The sequence below is a fragment of the Cryptotermes secundus genome, unplaced genomic scaffold (genome assembly GCF_002891405.2).
Source record: "Cryptotermes secundus unplaced genomic scaffold, Csec_1.0 scaffold5, whole genome shotgun sequence".
Lineage (NCBI taxonomy): Eukaryota > Metazoa > Arthropoda > Insecta > Blattodea > Kalotermitidae > Cryptotermes > Cryptotermes secundus.
This window is the reverse complement of record NW_019724742.1, coordinates 1,218,657-1,228,050: the sequence shown is the minus strand read 5'-3', so window position 1 is coordinate 1,228,050 and position 9,394 is coordinate 1,218,657. Positions and strand designations below refer to the sequence as shown.

General features: G+C 42.9%; 1 long non-coding RNA gene across 1 annotated transcript in view; it reads left to right on the top strand.

The window, feature by feature from the left end:
- The first annotated feature begins 1,872 nt into the window (after nt 1-1,872).
- The window catches only part of LOC117282175, a 58,551-nt gene continuing 51,029 nt past the window's right edge, over nt 1,873-9,394 (top strand). The window contains exons 1-2 of the long non-coding RNA XR_004512816.1: nt 1,873-1,989; nt 3,231-3,389. This is a non-coding gene — a long non-coding RNA (uncharacterized LOC117282175). The remainder of the gene's footprint in view (nt 1,990-3,230; nt 3,390-9,394) is intronic.

Here is a 9,394-nt window from a genome sequence, read left to right as displayed (position 1 = left end):
TGATGGGCGGCCGCTATCGATTGGGCCCAAATGACTAGAATGCAGTCTCCGAAACGTTGTTTTGAAAAATAAACGGGGTGGTTTTAGATAAAGACAGGACGATGCATAATGTGCAAAAACATAATATCTGTAGTCAAGAAATTCATAGCCTTTTATTGAACCCGAAGGTCCATGCATATAGGAAGCTGCTAGTGGTCACTATTGTGAGCTCAATATATCTAATCAACGCCCTAGTTCTCTCCTCCCATCTTGCCTACATTTCCTGTAAAATCTGCGGATTAAATCACATCAGCATTTTCCAACTCTCCGCGACTTCTGACGGGGTGGGCGGCATTCCGCCCGGGGCGACGATCATAAGATTTTATCTCTGATTAAAAATGATTGTAAAATTATATTCAGATTTTATTTTTATACAGACGCAAATAGTCTTATACACTGACGCGCTTTCAACCCCCACAAAATCACGTGTGTTGCATGTCCCGTTCTCTCATCCCCCTTAACGAGAATTGGTGCAGAAATGGCACTGCAGCAGTGAAACCGCTGTGGGACAGATATAGTCGCAAAATGGCGACTCTTGCTACACTTCATGTTACAAGTGAATGAACCTCAGGTCTATCTTTACTTTACGTTTGTTCCTAGGCGTTACATGCCGGGGTAACGCTTCCAAAAAGATGATGGTTATCTATTTCTGCCAGTCACTTGCCAGACTGTGCTATCATTCATCGAGTCAGCGCGAGTGGAGGCACACTGATCTCCCACATCCTGAACTATCAACTTGCAACTTGAAGGAGATATTCAATTATATGCGACTATTTTAGTTTTAGTAACGATGACTAACGATGGTCAAGTCAAGGAGGATGAGGTGGGCATGGCATATAGCACGAAAGGGGGAGAAGAGGAATGCATATAGGATTGTGGTGGGAAAGCCAGAAGGAAAGAGACCACTGGGAAGACCAAAGCGTAGGTGGGTGGACAATATTAAAATGGATCGTAGAGAGAGAGGATGTGATTGGATTGATCTGGCTCAGGAGAGGGATCAGTGGAGGGCCCTTTTGGACACGGTAATGAACCTTCGGGTTCCACAGAATGCAGGGAAATTCTTGAGTATCGGCAGATTTGGTGATTCCTCAAGAAGGGCTCAGCTCCATGAGTAAGTAAGTAACGATGACTTTATATGTGTATATTGATCCCTGTTAACTCTCGTGCTTATTAAACATTTCCTGCTAGTTGGAAGGTTTTTTGTGGAGAAACAAACAGTTTTCCTGTTGGCCTATATGACAAAACTAATGTAGGAAACAGAGGTGTAAGGCGTACAGTGCTCGCCACTCGCTTCACAACCCGGCATGCCGGAGGTGGGATTATAGAAAGCTCCACGTTTCTGGTATTACATATCTGAGAGGGCTCAATCGATAGAGCTAATCCCTGTCTCAGGTCCGGACCTTACAATCTTATAGAAATCCTTTTCGTAGTGCCTATGATGGCACTTCCAAGTTGATTACGCGGGCACAGCCTCACCTGTCTGCGTTAATTTCATGTACGACGTGGAAGTGAAACGCAAATATTCTTCGTGAATACTGAACGCCTGTTTAAGCTGCAGTCTGAGAGTACATTGCTCTGCTCATTTGTCTGTGACGCCGTTAGCAGCGCAACAAGCGAAGGAACTGAACGGCTATTGCGTATAAGCTACGAATCGCCACACAGTGGAATATGTGTCTTCTTTTCTTATTTTAAGTTGCACTTCTTGTGGCAAAGAATTGTGTGGCGCCAAACCCGGCTAACTTAACACCACTTCCTGAGTTACGTAACACGTTAGTTCCATAATGTGTCTGCAGATGGCAACACGGAGAAGGGCGCTTCCTAAGGAATGTGGATCTTCAGTGGAAATTTTCCCAGTTCCCAGAGAGATGACAACCCTAGTCTTAATTTATTACTTCAACGTGATGAGGTGCTGTGAAGATAACGGAAGAAAATCAGTTATTAGAAGAGATGGTAATTCTTTCCTTCATTACTTTTGTTTTTGTTGTAACANCTGCTTTCTTCAACATGTTACATGTTCCTGGCACAAAATGCCTAAAGTGAAAGCATAAAAGGCAGGTTTTGGTGTCTGTCCGCACGTCCGTATGTTTATCTCCGGTACTGCTTGACACATTTCAATTTATTTTGTCGCTGGGTCTCCACATTAAAAATTGTTTAACAACTTCATTTTAAGTGTTTATCGATACACGGGTCCTGGTCTATACTTTCTTTGCATGAAGCTCAAATCGGAATTGATCAGTTTTATAAGAACGGCTCACGAGACGAAAGTTGTTACATAACATAAAATATAAATCAGACACCATTCATATCTGTGATATGCGGACACGAAGGCCATTGAGTAATGGCAACTGAAAAAAAAAAACGCGTTTGGAAAATGTGTGCAGTCCAAATTGAAATAAAAATGTCCGCCTTTGTTTATTCTTTTTCTGGCATTCGCAAAATGAGCAATATTATCGCCCATGCCTTACGATGTACCCAGCAAAAATTCATCGGATATATAGAAAAACAGAATTTATATACAAATATGGAACCACTATCAGCAACATTACCCCCGACATGTTTCTGAGTCTACAATGACATGAAATTTTTGGAACGTCGGAATTTGGGGTACCCAAATTATTTGTACATTATACAGATCATTAATACACATTTGGGTTCACTCACAGAGATTATGTCCTGGTAGTATATCCCGAGCCACGTGCTGACGCTGGTTCCTTGCTCGCCGATTTTTCTACCCTAAAGATTGAGGCGATACGTTCCTCCGAAACGTCGGTTCACACAAGATCTACACAGCGCCACATCCAAGAAGATGGCATTCTTCATAGTCACCGCAGTGAAAACCTCAAATCTTACATGTAAAGTGTGTAGATCAGCGATAGCCTTGTACTGACTATAATTCTGAGTGGTGTCTGTAAGAGGTCAATAAATCCAATCATCCAATCCAAACCCCGTCTATAGTCACAACCGCTAAGTCATGACAATATAAACACATAAACGTGAACCCCGACTTTTAGTATCAAATACCATGTACGTCTTTAAAATTTACAAATTCTCAAGATTATGAATAAAGTGTAAATCGAGGTGCGCCAGGTACTGCCAACTTCCTTGGAACTGTCTACATTACAGATCCTTGCGTCAAAAGGTACTTTTCCTGAGGGACAATGAATCAGCGCTTCATCTGTTCCTCTTTCCAGGTAAACTGCAATTTTATGCACCCTATCGGATCGGTTCCGGTTTGTGGTGGCCGCTTAAGAGATTTGGTGCGTCACCGAGCAGCGCAGCACTAGACAGAAGGAGCGCGTCGATCAGACCTCATATTCGCCAGATGGCAGCAAAGTAAGCAGTTCGCCCGTGTAAGTACAGATGGCGCCATCAGCATTAATGCAAGACTTCGAATCTTGGACCTGACGGGCATTGCCTAGACCTTTTTTGTATAATTTTTCCTACAATAAAAAAACTTCCAATCTTCGACCGGATGGGCATTGCCTAGGAATTTTTTGTATTTATAATAAAAAACTTCGAATCTCCATCACCGTAACATTAAGAGTAGTCTTTTTAATTTGGGGGTTCCCCATACAAGAATTATGAAAAACATTCCCTCGTTCTCATTCTTTGTCCTCCCTTTGATCCCCTTTCATATGTTTCTTTTTTCCGTTCTTCCGCTCCTTCTCCTTTATTCTTTACTCCCACTGAATATTCAAGTTATGTTACGTCATATTACAAGTACTGGTCATAGTTCAGAGTTTACCCTGAAGAAGACAGCAAATTCTTCCTAAGCTTTGGTATCTATCTACTAAGCTACCAGGAGACCATAATCACTCCGTCAGAACGTAAAATCTCACAAGTAACTACCTCTTTGGTGTCACAACTCCCAAATTCAAATTCGCCGCTGTTACCGTATTATCACTCTTTCAGTAAGCTCCAGTTATATTCTCGTGTCTGTCTCGCTTTCCGAGTAGTAGCGTTACAAGAAGTTTTGTCACTAAAGCTCAGATAGCTACCTGAGTTCCTTGATACCCCCGCCACTGGAAGGAAAGGTCTCACGAAATTCGGAACAAGAAAGCCCCAAGTGAAAGCCTACTAAGCTAAGATCAAGCGCACGTCTTCGCACGTTCTGACGGCTCCAAACTGCGACTATTTCTAAGGCAGCGGGCGTAATTTATGCGTAAGGGTGTCGTATCACTGCCGTACTGCGTCTCGTATATTATCTAGTCTGAACGGTCTATATAGAACCTAGACGACCCTAGACGGGCTTGAAGCCCGAGGAATCGGGGTTCAGTTCCTGACAGTTGTAAGAGACGATTCTCTGAAGGTCTGTGACAAGGTCTATTCGTTATTTTATTGTTGTACACTGTTAGTGTCTCAGGTAAAAGGTAAAGTTGACTCTGTGCTTAACTAATTAAGCACTACTCCATGAGGGTGTATGGGGGAATGGATGCATAGATCCATATTTTCTTGACTGCGGTATTTTCTGGAGGTGAGTGGTCAGCTCCACTCCCCTGCCACTTTACACTCGGGAAAGAGCGCCCGGTACCCATTGGATAGGAGGCTGGGTGGACCCCAATGTCGGTCTGGGCGATATGGAGAAGAGAAAATTCTGACCATACCGGGCTCGAACTCCAACCCTTCTGTCTTCCAGCCCGTAGGCAGTCGCTATACTGACAGGAATATTTCAATTACTGAACGTTTCGGAATGCGCATCCCTTTCAATAATAAGGTGTAAGGAGGGAGGTATGGAGACAGGAACTAGCTTCTTCCATCAGGACCAGGATCCCCCCCCCCCACACTCGCCTGATAATATAACACTTTCATATGGGGCAGGACATGCTGCCAGACGTGCTCTGGAGCCTACCCATCCGGTGGATACCGCGGGCTCATCGCCCAGGCTAAAGTATCAGGGCTTGAAGCCGGCCACTCACCTCCATCTAGCACTGAGACTAAGAACGCGTGGAGATATACCTGCATTCCCCTATACGCCTTCGTGGTGAAGTGCCTATTTAAGCACATGTTACTTTCGGACATAATCACCGCTACCTTGACTACTGCTTCTTAACATTGGCCAATATTTACCTTATGCATTAAGGGTTTTATATCGAGGTGTAATGCTCCTATACACGTTCTGCATTAAAATATTACATCTTACCGCTCTTTACATTATGTTAATCTACTATTAGACGTCTTTAAATTGTAAAATGCTCGGAATTTTTTCGTTGGGAATAGATTTGTGTGTGTTTATACCGGCGTACTACCACGTGGTTTGCGCTAGTGGCCTGGTTTTGGTGTACGATGCCATTTGTATACATATATAGTTCTTTCTGATTGTGAGGCTGTGTTGACGAGCCTTATGTTGTGTGCAACTGGTCTTCATAATTCTGTGTCATTCACCAGTGAATTTTTAGGGAGATCACAAGATGAACAAGAATTTCGGGGAAGAACTAATTGCGCATTTTCCTCTGATACGACACGGACCGCACAGAAAACGACGCGTCCAACAATTCTTCTATTATTGTGTGTGCATTCGTTGCAGTGGTAGCGTTTTTACCGAACCGTTGCCTAACAACGATAGGGGTACACAAATATAAACACAGGCTTGTGGGAGGGATTGGTTAGTCGCTGGCTTCCCACCGAGGCGGCCCGGGTTCGATCCCGGGTCTGGTCAAGTGGGATTTGTGGTGGACAAAGTGGCGCTGGGGCGAGTTTTCTCCGAGTACTTCGATTTCCCTTGCCAATCTTCATTCCACCAAATTCTCCATCATCATAATCACCCGGGACAGACTACAATAGGCCAATCAGTGGCCGCCGTGCCGAGTGGACCCAGCTGGACTCCAACCCCCTCTATGGGAGGGATTTATGAAGTACGAAGTTGAAATAGGCTTAGGTGGTATGATATATATACCAAGTTTCATAAAGACTGGTCAGGCATTCAAAGGTGGTACGCGGTAACTTAGTTGGTTCAGGCACTATGCTAAAAGCCGGAAGGTCGCGGATTCGAGTCCCGATGTGGATTTTTTTCAATTGACCTAATTCTTTCAGCCTCACTATGGCCCTGGGGTCGACTCCGTCTCTAACAGAAATGAGTTCCAGGATTCTTCCTGGGGGGTAAAGGGCGGCCGGGGCGTAAGGCTGACAACATTATCGCCATGTGTGAACCGACTGTCTGGAGAAAATGTGGGAGCCTCGACGTCTCACAACCCTATGGGCCTTCGCGTCCTGTTACAGGCCTTTAGAGACAGCATGGTGACCACATAAGACTACTTTCATTTCTTCAAAATAAGGAACGTAAACTAAAAATTAGTAGAATCAAGTGTGGGGGAAATAATAAATACAAACAAAATTTTGTTTAGCAAACAGCACTGGGAGAGATGATCTAGAACATTAGAATATTAACGGGGGTTACTGTAACAGAAATAAATGAGCAGTCTTGTTCTACAATAAGATATGTCTTAATTATATGAAACATTTATCAGCTTATAAAAGAGGAATCGGCCGGTCACGGTAGCCGAGCCGGTCTAAGGCATGCACTGTTATCGCTCGCTCGGAAGCCGGGATCGTGAGTTCGAATTCCACTCAGGGCATGGATTCAGTGTTTGTGTATAGGTAGAGGCCTTGCGACTAGCTGATCACCCGCCCAGGGACTCCTACCGAATGTCTAAGATCTAATAAACCGTAGTGAAACGGAGAGTTTCATGGAGGTAGGCCAAGGCCCAAATTGGGGCTGTAGCGCCAAAGGAAAAAAAAAGAGGAATCTATAGAATGGCGATGATTTCCACTTCTAAAGTGAGAGCACCAGAATCATCATAAAGTACTCAAAGGCCAAAATTAAGGTGTCAAAATGTTCTTTCCAGTCTTGGGGTATCTCACTGTTCATATGCATCCCTTTTCTACACTTAAGTACTTGTGCTTTAAGATGTAGACAGATTGAAGTTGAGTATATTTTGGAACAGCCTGATGAAATTGTTAATCAAAAGAGACAGACACCTTGCAAGGAATGATCCACACGGCAATGTTGCCCTTAAAAACAGCTGTGTTAATTAATGAACCACTCGCCTCCAACTAGTGCTGAAGTCAAGAATATGTGGATCTACTTGTATGCATCCACTTCGCCACACTCCTTCATGGCGTAGTGCTTAATTAGTTAACTATACGGACTACTTTATCTCCAAAGAAGGAAATGAAGGGAAAACAGTGAAAGAAATGAAAGAGACAGACATAAGGACAAAAAAAAACGAAAACAGGCTCAAAGAAGAAGAGAATAAAATGAGGAGAGAAAGATAAGAAGTTCTGGGAAGAATGAATATCCTACTTTCCTTTGATATCACACGGATCGTAAAGCAAATGACGCGTCCAATGGTGAAGGCTGTGTTTTCTGTGCGGTCCACCACGATGGCAAGCTATACTGCAGGCAATCTCGTAAGCTTCAGCTTATTTTTTTTTCAAAATAAGGAAAGTATAATAAAAATGAAGAACGAGAGTGAAAGAATGAAAGACAGATAAAAAGGAAGAGGCAGAGATAATAAAAAAGGACAGGAAAATGAATTTAAGAGGAAATGGGAGAGAGGCAGGAATAAGACAGACTGGTCTTGTAACTGCGGACTAGCACCTGTGACAACAGAGGCTGGTCACACTTGTGACAACTTGCAATTGTCAAGTTATCTGCTTAATTGTATACTAATGGGCTATTTTTAAACCATTCTAAGACAGACATCCCTCGCAGTGTAACCAAGCTGCTTCAATGCCACGGCGTTCTAAATTTGAAAAAAAGAATCCATCACGTGGCACGTGTGTTCTAATTCGCGCTGCCATGTTACTCATGACTGTCATAAGCCCCCGCCCACTCGGCACAGGGCTGCCAACTTTGTGACAGTCGCTCAGTCGGATTAAAGGCATGATATTAATGTATCAAGAAAACAAACAGATGTTCGCTGTGGAGTGTCGCCGAAGTGATAACAAGAGTTCACGCAGAACTCATGGAGCATAACTTCCCATTGCACTGAATGCTAGTTCTGCAAAACAATGCGATCTTTTCTACACTCAGGCAGTGCAAGTTGACATAAAACCTGTTAATAAGATGCAGCACTTTCTACAGTTCAGCGTGATGGATTGAACCCTACTGAGTCGTCGAGAATACGTTGGCTCTTTATATGAAAGAAAATATATTATTATCATTATTATTATTATTATATGTTATTATATACAGATGATCCACTTTTAGTATAAGATTAAGTTTCAGTGTTCAATCTATAATATGCACAATTGGCCTCTTAACAAAATGAGACTTTTTAAACAAAAAAGAAAGTGGAATTTATGGTACTCAGGCACAAGTTTCAGATTATAATTAAAATAGTTATTCATAACATTTTACAGAGCAGATTTCCCATTTCAGTTTTTAGTAAACGACAAAATATTCACAATATGCAGAGCCCTAAATAACAAACGCGATAAACACACCAGAATATGTGGTACCTTGAGAAGGACCTTGAAGAAACCATCGAAATTTTTAAAAGTATACCAGTACCAACTTTGCTATATAGAGACAATCTTGGGCAATTAAAGCAGGATACTTACATGCAGTCAGAACAAAGTCGGTAGAGATGAGACACTTCATAGGAGTTACAAACTGCACGACTAAACCACGTTGAGAATGAAAATGTTGGAAATAAATTAAAACGAAATAAATATAAAATAAAATAAAATGTCTGCAATACTGAATAAACTCCCTGGATGGAATGGTATATGAAAGAAAAAAAAAAGCAAAATATATTCTATAGTATAAACCAAAAACATGTCTAAACTAGAAAAGACGCTTGAAAAAGCAGGATGAGTGTGTGAAGTTACCTGCATTCCCTGCAACACGAAGCAATGGCGGCTAGAGACCGTCTGAACACGTGGAGTAAGGGCTCAATTAGGGCCGCGCCATAGCTCAAGCGGTTAGTCGCTGGCTTCCCACCGCGACGGCCCGGTTTCGATCCCGGGTCTGGTCAAGTGGGATTTGTGGTGGACAAAGTGGCGCTGGGGCAGGTTTTCTACGAGATCTTCGGTTTCCCCTGCCAATCTTCATTCCACCAATTGCTCCACAATCATCTGGGGCTGGTACAATAGGCCAGAAGTGGCCGCAGTACAAGGGATTTAGTCCCACCCCACTAGCATTAACATAAAGGGCTGAATAAAGTGCCCTCCCTCCGTAATGCCTATAATTAATGAAAGGTGGGGAAAATTATGTTCTTACTTCAACGTTTAAGAGTTAATTTATTTGCAATATTACAAATTACCCTCTTCCGGCAACTATCGGCTCATTTTGTGTCCAAAGGAACGTTTTAAACAAACACGCTGCAGCTTCCCCCCCCCCCCCCGCGCGCGC